Source organism: Petromyzon marinus, chromosome 47, assembly GCF_048934315.1.
Source record: "Petromyzon marinus isolate PM22_M1 ecotype Great Lakes invasive population chromosome 47, UKy_Petmar_22M1.pri1.0, whole genome shotgun sequence".
NCBI classification, from domain to species: Eukaryota; Metazoa; Chordata; class Hyperoartia; order Petromyzontiformes; family Petromyzontidae; genus Petromyzon; species Petromyzon marinus.
Genome location: NC_133713.1, coordinates 1078096 through 1096569, shown reverse-complemented (window position 1 = coordinate 1096569; position 18474 = coordinate 1078096).

Genomic DNA, 18474 nt, shown 5'->3' with positions numbered 1-18474 from the left:
AATGCCACACCTACTTTCTTCCATATGTAGTGACGCCGACACAAGTTGTACTTTACTCATAGTTTTTATTCGGATACAGCGCTATATCTACGCCTGGGCTTCGTTATTGATGCTTTAGCTTCATTGTCTCTCCAACCATCCCCTCCCCTTATATATTTTCCAAGCCCTCTTTCTGGAAGCTTTGCTCACCCCACTCGCTTCAGCCAATCCTTGTCCTCCTCTAACGGTTGTCAACCGTCACCCCTACAGTCAACCTCGTTTCCCGCCTTTTACATTTGAATCTCTCATCCAATCCCTTTCAATCTCATCTCCTGACCAATCGTTTTTGAGGCCTCCCTAACTTCCTTACTGTCCGTTCACCGGTACGCTTGTGTCGGGTAAGTGGTCTGTTGCTTTGGTCATTATATCAACCCCCCCCCCCCCCCTCTTCAATAAAATGAGCCATCCCAGCTATCACCAGGGAGGGAAAATGACCAGGCCAACAGACCACGGGAGCCAAGTAGAACCTACCCACTAGAGCTTGATGACATCATAGCAATGTGCCCTTGTGTCCGAATTGTGGCAGCAAACAGTTGCATGAAAAATAAGAATTGTGTGGTGTGAGTATTTTCGGTGTGCAGATTATGCACCTCCCACAGTTAGCCAACACAACAGCACCAACAACAAGACTGTGGGAACAATGGGGTGCGACCATCGCCTTAACCATCAGCAACAGTCAGTGCAACCAAGCACGTTTTGCACGGGTCCTTGTTGCCGGACTGCAGTATGCTGCGGGGTCGCTATTTGGCTCAGTCCTGTAGGCGGCCCAGGAGCATGCACAGGTGATTTAATTTCTTTGGGCGGCTGCTGTAGCTCATCGGACATCCTAGACCCCGGCGGAACAGGACATGGAGATGAGGTGCTTGTGTGATGATGAAGGTAGGGTTTGAGACGCGTACACATTGCGACTGATTTGCTTCAACGATTTTGACCAGGCCTTCCCATGGTCGGTGCATTTTAGGAGAGGTCCGTAATGGGACCTGCGGGAAATGCAACCACGACTTGTCGCCGACTGCCCAGGGAAGTGTGCGAACCTAACGCCTTGTATTCCGCTCGTTAGCAGCCTGTGCCTTCGCTGTTCTCGACCATTACCGCTCTGCGTGCTTCGAATTGTCGGTCGAGCTTGATCTGCAATGACGCAGGTTGGTCACGCACACCTGTAGGAATTTTAGCCAATTAGGTTTTAATTTGTGAATGATGAATTGTATTTGTTGTTAGCCTTGTAAAAATAAAATAAAAATGTCTTTAACTTTGTTTTCCTTTTGAAAATATTATTGGGGGCCTCACAGTACCTGTAGCCCAGGGGCCTACAAAATCATAATCCTGCCCTGCTCCTGGCCGTACATGAGGGAAAAAGGGCGGAATCCAATAGAGGCATGTATGGCAAGCCTATATGCTGCCAAGACCCCCAGAATATGAAGATCCCAATCGGGTTGTGCTTCGTCTACAGCATGGCAGAGCATGGATGTTATAATTATGATCAGCCGTTCCACCATACCATCTCTCTGATGGTGGTATGGGGAAGTGCGTATATTTTCGTGCTCAGTGTCTCACACACTTCCCGCAGAAGTTTCGATGAAAACTTTCATCCCCGATCAGTGAGAAGCTGTTTTCGTGGGCCCTTGCCCATCATATATCCATGGAGGAACACATCTGCTATAGATGCGGCTGTCTGATCAGGTAGTAGCCATGCATTGGCCATCTCATAAAGGATTCGACTCCCACCAAGATAAATGTTTTTTTTCTTCCCTTTGGTGAGCATGGGAAGGGCCTGACGATATTGAGGGCAACTAGCACATTCACCCTGGAGACTGTGAAGGACTGCAAGGGAGGCTGTGACCTGTGAGCTAGCGGTTCATGACACGCACACTCCGTGCAACCCGCAACCAAATCGTACACATCGGCGGACATACATGGCCAGTAATAGTCTTGTTGTGAGGTTAACAGTGTTTTTCAGGACCCCAGATGTAGTCGTTTATTTGTGTGTACCTCCCGCGTTAGCCTCCCTTGCAAGGATGTAGACACCACCAGACAATGTCGTCGAGCAATCCCATCCCACCACATCAACAATCCCTCTTGTAGCACAAACTGAGACCCTCCTGGGGATGTTGGTGTAAATTAGTCTATTTTTGCCTTCCTTCGCAGGGGCAGCAGGCTGGTATCAACTTAAATTTCGATTTAAAGCTTTCGTGACTGCAATGAATCATCTTCTTTGGTTCTTTCGGTAAAGTCACGTAGAATGAGAATAAAATAATAAATTGATAAAATAAAATAACACAATAATATTCTCACGACGTTTCGGCCACAACACAAGCGGCCTTCATCAGGTGAAGGGGGCGAGACTGTCTGGTAGGACAGCGCTGGAGTGAGAGAGCCACGTTCAGATCACGGCTTTTAAGGTACGGAAATTTGAGGCTTAAAAGCCGTGATCTGAACGTGGCTCTCTCACTCCAGCGCTGTCCTACCAGACAGTCTCGCCCCCTTCACCTGATGAAGGCCGCTTGTGTTGTGGCCGAAACGTCGTGAGAATATTATTGTGTTATTTTATTTTATCAATTTATTATTTTATTCTCATTCTACGTGACTTTACCGAAAGAACCAAAGAAGATGGTATCAACTTGTAGCTACCCCCATTCTATATAGGTGAGACCATATGTATTGTCCTTTTGTGGTTCGTCTGCAGGTGCCTCTGCAGGATGCACTGATGCTATCGTTCCCGGCACTTCCAGAATACTGGGTTTGCATCGGCCGGCACCCAATGCACATGCACACGGTTCCTCGCGAAGTAACCGAGACAACACGGCGGCGTGTGGATGTTTTAAGCCCTTGCAGTGTATAATTTGGTATGAATATTCTGATTGGGTTCAGTGATGACGTCATCCTGCTCTATTTAAGACCGGAAGCAGATGGATGGCTTTACTACTCTGGCAAATCGCCCGATGATGCTCGATGTAAATGCCAGCAAAACGTGGTACTCAGATTGTAAATGTTGTGGATTCACTCTCCAAAACCTCGTTGGGCTGAAGTAGTAATGTGGAGGCTGCTGGCCTCCGGCTCCTCCCTTGGTAGAGGGTTGATTCCGGGGAGCTGCTGCCTCCCGACCCCTCCGTCCCTTGAGAGTCGCTGCTCCCCATCTCCTGGTTCGGGTCAGGGCTACTGCTCCCCGACTCCCCCACTCGTGCCGTGGCTCCTCGAGTCCGTGACCCCACCCCCTCCGTGTCGTCCCTGTGAGGCATAGATCGGGACTGGCGCTCGGCCACCTAGGATTAATTTCCTTGTCTCCCCGCGTTCACTCCTATAAACGTTAGTAGGAGGCTCCTCGCACGAATTCGCGCACACTCACGTACACGCAGCCACCAAAATCCGGCACCGGTACTCTCACCGCGCCATGCACCAATCGTACGCGCAGAACGTGGGGTCAGGGATTAAAGGGCAGTGACGTCACTTGCGCGCAAACACAGGGCACAATGATGCAGGAACTCCCGTCGGATGCATAAACACTGGCCGCGCGCAAATCTCCGTGTTACGACGAGCGGACTCACACCACCATGCGCTCTTCCCACACTCACAGAGACCACACGACAAGGTTATTGACCATTAACAGTTTATTCATGGCGAGTCCGAGGCTAAATATTATGTAGCCCGGAGTCAATATTAGGAGAATAACTAACCTATTCCCGATGGTCTAAGACCCAATCTGTCCCGCCTATTTCGAATTACTTTTTTTAGGAATTCTCACAATGGTCTCAATATCTCACTCTCGGGTACTCACGGTTCGACTCGTATGGAGCTGCTGGGGTGGATCCTCGCTGCACTTCGACTCGTCACACGGACGTTCGAGTGGCTGGGAAGTCGACGGCCCCGATCGCTGGCTTGAGGAAAACACGAACTGACCGTCGCGTTTTCCTCTCCCATTATATCCTCTCTACATCAAAGGAACCCCCTCGGCTGATCCGGCGGCCCTCACGGCCAATTGGATCAATGCCCCGCATTGGTGCTCTCAGCGCCGTCCGCATCCCTCTTTACCCATCAAAGGGGCCGCCACTGGGCTGTTGCATTGGCCGGGGCGTACGAGCACACTTGCCCTGGCAATCAAACGCTTCCTCAGCTGATCCTGCGTCCTGGGTGCCCGCGCCCAGCGACCTGTAACAGGTGGCAGAGTCGCCATCTCCCCCCTCGGCTCCCATCCTTGAGGTCACTGCGGGATCGTCCCGCTGGGTCTCATCCACCCGCGGACCACCGTCCACCACCTCCTTCTGCGGACCTCCACTTCCTTTGGCTGCCGTCGCAATGATCACTCCCCCGCCAACAGTACCCCTTATCCTGCAGCCTGAGCATGAAGCGCAGGCAGCGGTATCTAGAAATCCTTCTAGCCGGGCCACCACCCAGGTCCGTCGATTCATCTCCTCCTGTGCCCACAGACACTAGGCCAGCCACCAGGAGGTCTGTGCTTCCTCCTCCACTATAGGCAGCACCATGGCCATCTCGTGCACCAGGGTTCAGCGCCGCTTCATCCAGCTGACGATAAGCCGCTTGGCCAAGCGCCATCAGCGCACTGCGGTAGGCGAGGGGCGATTCGGTTTCTATGCGCTTGTGCTGCTATAATTTCATTTTTGCATTTGATGGTGGGTCGAAGACCTCCACCATCTTGCAGCATGCTGCTTGCAGCATGGTCCTCTGCTCTGCCGGTATTGCCTTGAAGATGACGAAAGCTTCGTCATATTCAAGGCTGTAGGCAATGCCTTCAGCACTTCAGCTTTTGACAAGTCCAAGGCCTGATATGTGGCCTCGAATCATCAGGTGAAGGTCCCCCAGTCACCACCCACTGTCACAAGTCTAGGAGGTTGGCAGCTACTCTCTCCCTCTCGCCGCTGGGGCTGTCTCCGAAGATGGTGCCCTGGCTGCCGCCACTGCTACGGGCGTCCCTGGCTCCTGGGCCTCCATAGCAATTGGTCAGGCAGCTCCGACTGCCAGTTCTTGCGTTGCCATCTCTGTCACTCCTGGTCTCCTCTCCTCGGCAAGCTGTATAACTAGCTGGGAGACCGCATTAATAAGATGGTCTGTCGATCCTTCTAGCCGCTCCCATTCTTGGGTCGTGAGTGGTGCTCGGTTGAGTAAAAGCTCCGGATGCTGCTGTTGCCCCTGTTATACTTCCACCAGCGTCATCGCAGCCTATCTTCCATCTCCGAGGTTGATTTCTGGGTCCTCCTCACCCGGGACGTTCTAGATTTAAGACCTCCTCACCGTTGGACGTCATCGGTGGGTTCTTTTGTTGGCTTGGGTACAACATTCTTCAGATACTCCACTTTATTGACACCAGTTGTAGTGACGTGGACACATGTTGCACTTTACTCAAAGTCTTTATTTTGACACAGCACTATAGCTATTCCCAGGCTTCGTTCTTGGTGCTTGAACTTCGTCTTCTCTCCAACTGTCCCCTGCCTTTGTGCTATCCCCTTTAACATTTTTCTGAGCCCCCTTTCTGGAAGCTTTGCTTACCCCACTGCCAATCCTTGTCCTTCTTCTCCAACAGTTGTCAACCGATGCCCCTACTGTCAACCTTGTTTCCTACCTGTTACGTTTCAATCTCTCATCCAATCCCTTTCAATCTCATCTCTTGACCAATCGTTTTCGAGGCCTCGCTGTACCAATCAGGGCCCTTGGTTGTTTTCCTGACTCTCCGTTCGCCTGTACGCTTGCGTCGGGTAAATGGTCTGTTACTTCGGTCATTACATATATATGGGGGAGGCAAATTTCTGATCAGTAATTTGTGGGGTGTACGATTGTGTCACTTTAGTGCAGGCCACAGAGCATACCTGTGGGCCCAGCACAGATTACTGAAGGCAACAGAAGCCCCAAGCAGAGTCGGTGGAAGAGTGCAAGCCAGGTGGGAAACGCCAAGCTGCACGAATGCCAAGAGGTCAAGGCCGGATTAAGGCTCTTGTAGGCCCTAGGCACAGGGCTACATTTGGTTATATATATATTATCATACAGATGTAGTGGCATAGAATAGTAGTGTAGTGGCATATGGTAGCAACATAGCGCTGGCTGCTGGCAGGGAAGAGGATCTGCAGTTTATGGCAGCCCTGACATCAGCAGGCCAGGATATACACCAGAGGGCGACCTAAGGGAAAGGCCACAAAAGGGGCACACCAAGAACCCGCAGTAGGTTCTAGAAAGGGGGCGTGGCCGGGGGCAGAGCCAGGCCACACTGGCCGTATAAGAGGGGCCCCTGTAGGGGACCTCGGGGCTGTTGTTGGAGTGGGATCTCCGTCGTGCTGCTGAAGTCTTCGTCACCATTCTTATCATCATATTCACCATCCTTCTTGTCGTCGTCTCCGTCTTTGGCAACTTGAGGCATCACCAGTCAGGCAGCCTACCAACTGTCCTGACTGAGTAGCGTTTCCGACAATAGACGGACTAATTATTAAGAGTGTTAACCCCGATGGTGCTTGTTAATAAAGAAGTGCCTTCAAGACGTATCATCTCTGAGTTAATCACTACACATACAAAGAAAAAAGCATGGTAAAAAAAAATGCTTCATAGGCCCTAGGCACAGTACCTACTGTGGCATATTAGATAATATGGCCCTGCAAGAGGTAGGTGGCCCAAAACCGGCAGGCCTAGGAAGCAGCCGAGCCAGCAATACCTTTCCATGATGTAGGTTGTGAAACCATGCTTAGCATGACCAGGCGATGAAGGTGTAGTAGAGTCGGTGGCCTTGGTTTAGTGGTCTCCTCAGTGTCTGCGTGAGTTTCTTGAGAAACATAAATATGAAGACGACATTCTCTGTTTATTGTTTTGTTACTCATGTAATGACGACTTGACACACTTTTCTTGAGATGGTTTCTTTATTGATGAGACACGTTCACTCAAACAGGTAGAGACCCCACTGCAACAGCCCCCAGTCTCCCGTGCATCTCCCTTATATACGGACTGAGGCCACGCCCCCCTTCCCAAACCTTCTCGCTGGCTCTGAACGCTCGCTCCACCAGCATACTCTACCGTCCTCTTTCGTCACCTGCCAACGCTCCCATTCTCGATCATTCCCGTAGCCACCAGTCCCTTTGTACTGCAAGCTGATACCCTTGTCATTACCTCCCGTGGCCACTAGTCCCTTCACACTGTAGGCTGACTCCCCTGTCATTACCTCCAGTGGCCACTACTCCACTCACACCGCAGGTAGACTCTACTGTGATTATACGATTCGCACATTGTTGTTAGAAGCCGATCGTGATCGTCCACTGAATGGACAGGCAGCTATTGTAATTTAGATTACGAGCTCAGGGTCAACAACAGAGGTCAGTGACGTTAATTTTGTCATTGGAGCAGGGAAACAGTTTGGCGTCATATTTACTTGGGACACATGAAATGATAGCAAAGCACCTTCACGTTAAAATTTGGCAAAGGCATAGAGACCTCATGAGTAGTACAATTGAATGAACAGATATGCACTCGAATTGGAAATCCTCAGCTATGGTTCTGGATTCAAGGATTTAAGTCATGGATCTGGGTGTTACGCTGTATTTTAAGGGGTTCACAATGACCATGTCAGTGATATTTAGCTGATACAGTATTTCTGAGATCCTATGTCTCGGGAATGCATCATGGCCATGTTAGATATATTGAGCCAGCACCGCTGAGATTCTGTCATAAGGTACATGATGACTTCCCGTGACACTCAGCCAGCAATGCTGAGATCATGGGCTCAAGCCCTAGGCCCGTGTGTATTTCTCAATGCCGTAGATATTTCACAATAGATGTCAGGTGCACTATTAGGCATGGAACAATGCTCACAGAGTGGAGGCTTCCATTCGATGGATATGTGGACAAACTGGCCATGCAAGTTGCCAACACTCGTTTAAGCAGGAAGACACGTTTGTTATTTTCCAACGCCTATAATGATGTCTCTTGGAATGGGTGTGATCTCCGAAGCGTGTCTTTTAAAAGCCTGTGCTTGGATGGTAGACCAAAATCTACTCCTGGTTGTTATAGACAGACATGGGTCTGCTACGTTGCTATACTGGACTTCGATGCTCCTACGCTCCCTGCCTTTCCAAAACCCACAATTACTCGCGCATTGAAGTATAGTAAAACCACACCCATGACTGACGCAGCATGGGAAGACCCACATCCGGTAGTGAGTACAAGTTTCACTTGTTATGAGTTAGGGATTAGAGTTATTACTTATTGGATTCAGCTTTTGGGTGTAAGGTTATGGTTGAGGGTTATAATTAAATTCAGGGTTTATTATTATGCTCATATGGTTGGGGGTTTATTTGGGGTTAAGGCTAAGATGTGGATTGGCACTCGGGCTATTATAGAGGCTGTATAGTACACGTTTCCCAAGATTAAATCACCGATCCGTGCTGCTCTCTAGTGGAGGTTGTTAAATCTGCCCTGATATTTAATTGAAAGCTGTACTGTAGTACATTTTCTCATCTTTGGCGGCACTGAGCAATGATTGGAAATTACTAGTTCCCATGATGGACTTCAGTAATATCACCTTTATCTATCCTGGAGCAATCCGGTGAGCTATGGAGCACTTTTTTCACAGATGTCCAGTAGGGGTGGGTCAGCAAGTTACAACAACAAACAATAAAACACACCATAGGAGTGCATGTCACAATAAATACATAAAGTATAAGTACAAACTGCAAACGTACAATAATTTATACAGATTTTTCAACACATTTGCAAGCTTTGGAAAGGAAAGAAAATAACAAAAACAGTCCCAGACCACACCAAGATAACACACAGTCGCTTAATAAAATTGTACATTCAAATTCAACTCTCATTACACGGCTTAGGATCAATGTTCCAAATCACATCGGCAAATGTGGTTGTATCCAGCACTAATCTTCTGCTTCAGTATATATTTTTGAACGGAAATTTACAATGTTAAGGCAGGAAAAAAGGTTGTTCAAAAACGGTGATGCTGCAATGGCAAAGTCTTTGTCACCTACTCCAATTATTGTTCCAAGGATAGTTAAAGGAAATTAGATGGACTTTTTAGGTTTCGTAGCGCAGATCTGCCAATCAGGATTGTATTGATAAAAAGGGGTCAATGTATCTTTCTTCTTGCATAGAGTAAAGCGAGATTGGATTGTTTTTTCCAAAGGTATTTCTTAACCTTTACTGCAGCCTTAACCCATTTGGTTCTCAGAAAGGGCATCTCGCACCCCCACAAGGTGCGTACACCCCAGTTTAACAACCACAGCTCTAGGGAATGGATGAAGGGGAGCTGTGGGGGACCTAAATGCCTGAATGGATGATCTTAAAAATCAATGCCCACTGGAGGAAAAGCCGTGAAGGGGTTCCAAGTTTGGTGGTGATATGCTTCCATCCCTGCCCTTTATATTTGCACTTGGGATATTTTTGAGCGACTATGTTAACAATATATTGACCCATACCTGTTGTGATGGAGGTGGGCGTGCTATGTCCAGTCCGCTAGAATGGTGCGTTGTTCAGTAACATTACATTTTGGTGTAATGTGTTTGCCTCCCTGGATAGGCCTTGCTCAGATTGGATTTTAAGTAGAGGTCACAATGGTGGGTCCTGTATGGTACATTCAGTGCAAATTAAAGATCAAAATGATAAAGGAGGTTTAGTCTGTTTAGTTATTAATTCGTAGTGAATCTGTAAGCAGCATAACAGTAAATTTTGATTTAAAGCATTCGTGACTGCAGTAATTCATATTCTTAGTTTTTTCGGTAAAGTCACGTTGAAGGGAAACAACAAAATAATAAAATATATATAAAACAATATAAAAAATTCTCACGACGTTTCGACCATAACTCAAACGGTCGTCTTCAGGTGTGTTGGTTTGCATAAATTTATTTTTAAACGGCGCATTTATTTATTTATAAAAAACGTTAGCGCCACGCGCAACGATTTGGCAGTTTATTTAGGACTAGTCCATCTATATTCTGAAAAGAGGAGGGGGGAGACGAAATTTTTTATAATGTATGCTGTCTGAAAGCCACTGTAAGCGTGAACAATCAATTAAGACCTGAAATGGTTTATCAAATCTTTCCAATGATTGCTAAGATAGAATCCATCTTCTCGGTTGAAATTGTCTCTGTGCTTGTATATGTGGATAGCCTCATGAACGAATCTCTCATGGAAGCCAGATGGCTTACAAAGAACCTCTGTCTTGGAAAAGTCAATGGCATGTGAGCCTACTGAATTAGAACAATGATCTGCTACGGCCGAGGTGTTGGTCCTACCGTGTTTAAGGTCTGCTTTGTGTTCACGAATGCGGTCCGAGACATGGCGTTTGGTTTCTCCAATGTAACTACTACCACAGAGGCAACTTAGTTTGTAGACACCAGGGTATTGTATGTCCGGAATCACATCTTTTACAGACGGAACCAGATCACGGATTTTATGTAATGTGTTGAAACGGACCTGGATCTTGTGTTTATTCAAGAATTTGGAGATCTTTTTTGTGATCCCCGCAATGTAGGGTAAAGTGATGGTTTTGAAAGGCTCCTCAAGAGAGTTCTTCTTCATGGTTTGAGTGGTAGCTTTGCGGATTGTATAGTCGGAGTAACCATTAGCTCTAAGAGCTTGGTGTACGTGTTTGAGTTCACTGCTTATGTGTTCCTGGTCGGATATGCATTGGGCTCTATGATACAGAGTCTTGATGAGATAATTCTTCTGTGATGGATGGTGGTGGGAATCCGGTTTCAGATAAGCATCCGTATGGGTAGCTTTCCTGTAGACAGAGTGGCTCATTGAACCATCAGGTCTCTTTTTAATTAGGACATTCAAAAAAGGTATCTTGCCATCTATTTCGACTTCCATGGTAAATCTGATGGCTGGGTGTATGGAATTGATGTGGTCGAAGAATTGGTCTAGAGCAGGCCGGCCATGTGGCTAGATGACAAAAGTGTCATCCACGTACCTCTTCCATAAGGTTGGGCGCAGAGTGGCAGTCTGGATGGCGTCAGTCTCAAATTTCTCCATGAAAATGTTAGCTATAACTGGAGAAAGGGGGGAGCCGATTGGGGTGCCCTCAGTTTGTTTGTAGAAAGTTCCATTCCAAGTGAAGTATGTAATGGTTAAACAGTGTCTCACCAGGGGAGGTACCTCAGTGTTTAGTCCTTGATGAACCAAGTCTTCAATGATTGCAATGGTGTCAGGTACAGGAACCTTGGTGAATAAGGAAACTACATCAAAACTGACAAGCAGGTCGTCTTGGGACAGGGAAATACCCTTGATTGTCGATACCAGGTGAGTATAATTTTGTACCGCAGAGGTGGTCTTTCCAGTGAAAGGACGCAGGATTTCAGACAAAAAACGAGCTAGTTTGTAGGTGGGGGAGCCGATAGTAGAGACTATGGGACGAAGGGGTGTATCTACTTTATGTATTTTTGGTAAGCCGTATAATCTTGGTGGCCTGGCAGCAGAAGGTTTCAACGAAAACTGTTTAGATTGATCAATTAATGCGGTTGAATCAGAAATTATTTTGTTGGTTTGTGTGACGAGGCTATTGGTGGGATCTCTTTCTATTTTTGTATAACTACCATCGTCGAGTAATTCTTTAATTTTGTTGTTGTATTCTATTTTATCCATGATGACAGTAGCATTGCCTTTGGGGTAATACCAATCGCATTTACACTGACCTCTGCTGCTGTAACTTCTTCTAATGCGAAACGAATTCTTTTCAAAACTAGCTTAGCTCTTATCTCAGAAAAAATCAGACTTATACGCACCGAACTAGATCAGTTAGACAAGACACTCTACAAATCACACTTATCATTGACGGCAACAATGTCCACATCGGATTGGGAACATGTAGACAATATGACTGCCTCTTCAGCTGCTACTATGTCGACCAAATGTAAGGAAAACCTGATTTCCAAATTTAACCTCCTCTTCAACAAAAGACCGGACCCACACACCAAAAAGTTAGACGTTAATAAAGTCGTAATTAATCGCAGTAACAGTTCTATTTCCGATGGTCTGAAATTCGTTTTAGCTAAAGGTCTAAACTTTGCAGTCACACCTAAACACATACCAGTTAATGATATAATTGCCCAAGTAGACGTTGCTCTCAGGGGCCTGGGTCACATCGCTGCAGACGTAGCAAGATCTGAAATCGCTGCAACCCTCAAAAACGCTAAGATGCCAGCTAGCAACCTCAGCAAAGATGAGCGTTTTGAATTATATAAATTAAAAAAGAGGAATGATATTGTAGTCCTCTCAGCTGACAAAGGTAATGCTACTGTCATCATGGATAAAATGGAATACAACAACAAAATTAAAGAATTACTCGACGATGGTAGTTATACAAAAATAAAAAGAGATCCCACCAACAGCCTCGTCACACAAACCAACAAAATAATTTCTGATTCAACCGCATTAATTGATCAATCTAAACAGTTTTCGTTGAAACTTTCTGCTGCCAGGCCACCAAGATTATACGGCTTACCAAAAATACATAAAGTAGATACACCCCTTCGTCCCATAGTCTCTACTATCGGCTCCCCAACCTACAAACTAGCTCGTTTTTTGTCTGAAATCCTGCGTCCTTTCACTGGAAAGACCACCTCTGCGGTACAAAATTCTACTCACCTGGTATCGACAATCAAGGGTATTTCCCTGTCCCCAGACGACCTGCTTGTCAGTTTTGATGTAGTTTCCTTATTCACCAAGGTTCCTGTACCTGACACCATTGCAATCATTGAAGACTTGGTTCATCAAGGACTAAACACTGAGGTACCTCCCCTGGTGAGACACTGTTTAACCAATACATACTTCACTTGGAATGGAACTTTCTACAAACAAACTGAGGGCACCCCAATGGGCTCCCCCCTTTCTCCAGTTATAGCTAACATTTTCATGGAGAAATTTGAGACTGACGCCATCCAGACTGCCACTCTGCGCCCAACCTTATGGAAGAGGTACGTGGATGACACTTTTGTCATCTGGCCACATGGCCGGCCTGCTCTAGACCAATTCTTCGACCACATCAATTCCATACACCCAGCCATCAGATTTACCATGGAAGTCGAAATAGATGGCAAGATACCATTTTTGGATGTCCTAATTAAAAGAGACCTGATGGTTCAATGAGCCACTCTGTCTACAGGAAAGCTACCCATACGGATGCTTATCTGAAACCGGATTCCCACCACCATCCATCACAGAAGAATTATCTCATCAAGACTCTGTATCATAGAGCCCAATGCATATCCGACCAGGAACACATAAGCAGTGAACTCAAACACGTACACCAAGCTCTTAGGGCTAATGGTTACTCCGACTATACAATCCGCAAAGCTACCACTCAAACCATGAAGAAGAACCCTCTTGAGGAGCCTTTCAAAACCATCACTTTACCCTACATTGCGGGGATCACAAAAAAGATCTCCAAATTCTTGAATAAACACTAGATCCAGGTCCGTTTCAACACATTACATAAAATCCGTGATCTGGTTCCGTCTGTAAAAGATGTGATTCCGGACATACAATACCCTGGTGTCTACAAACTAAGTTGCCTCTGTGGTAGTAGTTACATTGGAGAAACCAAATGCCATGTCTCGGACCGCATTCGTGAACATAAAGCAGACCTTAAACACGGTAGTACCAACACCTCGGCCGTGGCAGATCATTGTTCTAATTCAGTAGGCTCACATGCCATTGACTTTTCCAAGACAGAGGTTCTTTGTAAGCCATCTGGCTTCCATGAGAGATTCGTTCATGAGGCTATCCAAATATACAAGCACAGAGACAATTTCAACCGAGAAGATGGATTCTATCTTAGCAATCATTGGAAAGATTTGATAAACCATTTCAGGTCTTAATTGATTGTTCACGCTTACAGTGGCTTTCAGACAGCATACATTATAAAAAATTTCGTCTCCCCCCTCCTCTTTTCAGAATATAGATGGACTAGTCCTAAATAAACTGCTAAATCGTTGCGCGTGGCGCTAACGTGTTTTATAAATAAATAAATGCGCCGTTTAAAAATAAATTTATGCAAACCAACACACCTGAAGACGACCGTTTGAGTTATGGTCGAAACGTCGTGAGCATTTTTTTATTGTTTTATATATATTTTATTATTTTGTTGTTTCCCTTCAACGTGACTTTACCGAAAAAACTAAGAGCATAACAGTAGTTAAAAAGTGGTAGAATGGTAGCTTCAACAATTTGCAGGTGCGGTCAAATGGGACAGCAATGTTTGTTTCTGTAAAAAAAACACTATCTTTTATTTGATTTACCTTGAGATGTGATCAATACGGGGTTGGGATGTTTGTTTTAAATGCAATCGTAAGCCCAAGTATGTTAAGCACTGCGTTTGTTAAATTATGTTGTTTCTGATAACTATAATAGGTGCAGGGAATGAAACTGTATTTTTGTTTCAAGAAAAGAGCGTGATCTTTTTCGGGATTTAGGAGCAAGTTTAGTGATGACAAATTGATACTGAATTAAGTCGAAATAATTTTGGAAATTCTGTTTGATTCGTATGGAGTTTTACCAGATGCTAGCAACACAGTGTTATCAGCAAAGATGTTTAATTCCGAGTGATTTAAGTTTAGGCCACGTTAACTATAAAGAGAATAGAATTGGACCCAACACAAAACCATGTGGAACACCCTTTGTTGTTTTAATATTTGTGGACGAGATGTTATCACTAGACACCTTGTGAGAAGAGTCTGAGAGGTAACTCTTAAACCATGTTATTGCAGTCTGAAACTTTTAATTGACCAAATATTGTGAGTCGAATATCCTCAGACGCAAGCACGTCAGTTGCGTTAATGGGGGAGATTAGGGAGAGAGATTAGGGAGAGAGATTAGCATGAAATTAGCTTCCGTCGCCGCAGAAGAGCACCGTCCCCGCATATGCGCACCACAGCAGTGTTCATGGGAGATGAGCACTTTGTTGATGGGAGAGATTAGGCAGAGAGATCAGGTGGATTAGCAAATTAACGTCACGTCTATGTTTAACACACGCTGTGGCGCTGACAACTGCGCTGTGAGAGGCAAACGCGATTTACCACAAGCAAGAGTAAAGCATATTCTTATTTTCATCACCTTGCTACTGGCAAAAAGATCCCATAGATATGGGGTAGGTCGCAATACCAATAGCATATACAGTGAGGGAAAAAAGTATTTGATCCCCTGCTGATTTTGTACGTTTGCCCACTGACAAAGAAATGATCAGTCTATAATTTTAATGCTAGGTTTATTTGACCAGTGAGAGACAGAATAACAACAACAACAAATCCAGAAAAACGCTTGTCAAAAATGTTATAAATTGATTTGCATTTTAATGAGGGAAATAAGTATTTGACCCCTCTGCAAAACATGACTTAGTACTTGGTGGCAAAACCCTTGTTGGCAATCACAGAGGTCAGACGTTTCTTGTAGTTGGCCACCAGGTTTGCACACATCTCAGGAGGGATTTTCTCCCACTCCTCTTTGCAGATCTTCTCCAAGTCATTAAGGTTTCGAGGCTGACGTTTGGCAACTCGAACCTTCAGCTCCCTCCACAGATTTTCTATGGGATTAAGGTCTGGAGACTGGCTAGGCCACTCCAGGACCTTAATGTGCTTCTTCTTGAGCCACTCCTTTGTTGCCTTGGCCGTGTGTTTTGGGTCATTGTCATGCTGGAATACCCATCCACGACCCATTTTCAATGCCCTGGCTGAGGGAAGGAGGTTCTCACCCAAGATTTGACGGTACATGGCCCCGTCCATCGTCCCTTTGATGCGGTGAAGTTGTCCTGTCCCCTTAGCAGAAAAACACCCCCAAAGCATAATGTTTCCACCTCCATGTATGACGGTGGGGATGGTGTTCTTGGGGTCATAGGCAGCATTCCTCCTCCCCCAATCACGGCAAGTTGAGTTGATGCCAAAGAGCTCCATTTTGGTCTCATCTGACCACAACACTTTCACCCAGTTGTCCTCTGAATCATTCAGATGGTCATTGGCAAACTTCAGACGTGCATGTATATGTGCTTTCTTGAGCAGGGGGACCTTGCGGGCGCTGCAGGATTTCAGTCCTTCACGGTGTAGTGCGTTTCCAATTGTTTTCTTGGTGACTATGGTCCCAGCTGCCTTGAGATCATTGACAAGATCCTCTCGTTTAGTTCTGGGCTGATTCATCACCTTTCTCATGATCATTGCAACTCCATGAGGTGAGATCTTGCATGGAGCCCCAGGCCGAGGGAGATTGACAGTTCTTTTGTGTTTCTTCCATTTGCGAATAATCGCACCAACTGTTGTCACCTCATCACCAAGCTGCTTAGCAATGGTCTTGTAGCCCATTCCAGCCTTGTGTAGGTCTACAATCTTGTCCCTGACATCCTTGGAGAGCTCTTTGGTCTTGGCCATGGTGGAGAGTTTGGAATATGATTGATTGCTTCTGTGGACAGGTGTCTTTTATACAGTTAACAAGCTGAGATTAGGAGCACTCCCTTTAAGAGTGTGCTCCTAATCTCAGCTCGCTACCTATATAAAGACACCTGGGAGCCAGAAATCTTTCTGATTGAGAGGGGGTCAAATACTTATTTCCCTAATTAAAATGCAAATCAATTTATAACATTTTTTACATGCGTTTTTCTGGATTTTGTTGTTGTTATTCTGTCTCTCACTGTTCAAATAAACCTAACATTAAAATTATAGACTGATCATTTCTTTGTCAGTGGGCAAACGTACAAAATCAGCAGGGGATTAAATACTTTTTTCCCTCACTGTACGTTATTTTTACACGGAATAAGGATTAGGTAGAAAACGTACCAAAAAAAACACGACCACGTTATTTATATGGAAGTGTAGTATGTCAACGAGGCACAGACAGGAATCGGGAGGCTCCACACTTTATTATAACGTCTAGCCTAGGGATAACACAACATTAACACAACACTAGAACTCAACACTGGGAAGGGGGAACTACTCTCTACCCCTTAAGGGGGTATCCTATCCCTCAGCCCTTCTAGCTGATCTCCGGGCTCCCCACCGCGCCGCTGCCCCGATCGCTTTCCACGCCGGACTGTGCCCTCTGCTCTCCCCCGTTCCTCTTCCATCCCCCGAGCCTCGCTCCCGGGATGCCCCGGCCACGCCTCCTGCTCGGTCTCTTGAGAGGAACAGTGGCCAGCGTCACATGTCCCCGGGCCCTCACATCCGGGTAGCCTTAACTACCCTGAGCCGGCACATCTAGGCAGGGCCCGCTTACCGCGACGTCTCCGTAAACTCCGTGCAGAGGTACGTGCCCTCTCTCATATAAATCGTGGGTGCTTCCCACGTACACCCCGTAGGGATGCTACTCACGTCCCTACAGAAGGAAAAAAAGATAATTTAACAAAGTAAACACAATCAGAAACCCGGTACTTTAAGGACGATCCAACTAAACTTTGGCTGACGCTTCACTGCTGATGATTTATTACAGCTACATCTATGAAGGATCTTGAGGTATAGAGAGTGAATGGGGGTTTCTCATGGTCGATCGCGTCGGAGCAGCCACAGAAAAGGCCCTTTTTTACCAAAGACCGAATTATCCCTGGGGATTTTGATGATGTAAATAATCACGGAGGTTGGAAATATGTACTCTATCTATCCACATGATGGCTACTTCTTCATCACTTTGGACATCACACGCATGTTCAACCTTTCACTTGCCGAAGGTTCACTTCCACTAGAGTGGAAATATGCTCTTATTCGTCAAGTATATAAAAATGGCTCCAAAGAGGGGATTGCCTGGCGCATCGGGTTTTAATCCGAAAGTGCCAGGAGATTGGCCAACCCTCGCAGGGCAGGTTACATTGTGATGCCCCTAAAATTGGTTTAAAATTGTATGGGCGCAGAAAGAAAAGGTTCCCTCGGCCAACCGCAATGAGGTACAACTCTGGGGGGAGAACGGAGTACGGAACCCTGAGCAAGACGGGCACAGGACAAAGGGACAATGGGTGGCCGCCACTGCCCACTGGTCACAGGGAAAGGGACGGTGGTGCGAGTGCATGATTGGCCGCGTGGTACAATGCCACCCTCGGCCTTTGAAGTGAGGGGATTAGGCCACGGTAGAGATGGTGGAAAGGGATGGCTATGCGGATTGGCCACACGATACAATGCCACCCTGGGCCACTGAAGTGAGGGGATTAGGCCACGCTAGAGATGGTGGAAAGGGACAGCGGCGTGGGTAAGCGCATGATTGGCTGCGTGGCACAATGGCACCCCGGGCCTTTGAAGTTAAGGATGAAAAAATAGTAGCCCGGGACGATTATGGGCAGTTGCCTTCAACCTCCAGGCCATCAAGATCCACTCCCTGCCATCCTGCCTCTATTAGCCACTCTCAGCATCCGTGTGATGCCAGCGAGTGCTGCTGTGAGACAGTGATAGGTCAAGTCTTCTCTCATCCTTCTCCCTCTGACTCTCCCAGCGTTCGTGGGACACTGTCAGTCCAGCTTCGAGGTACGTGGTAGGA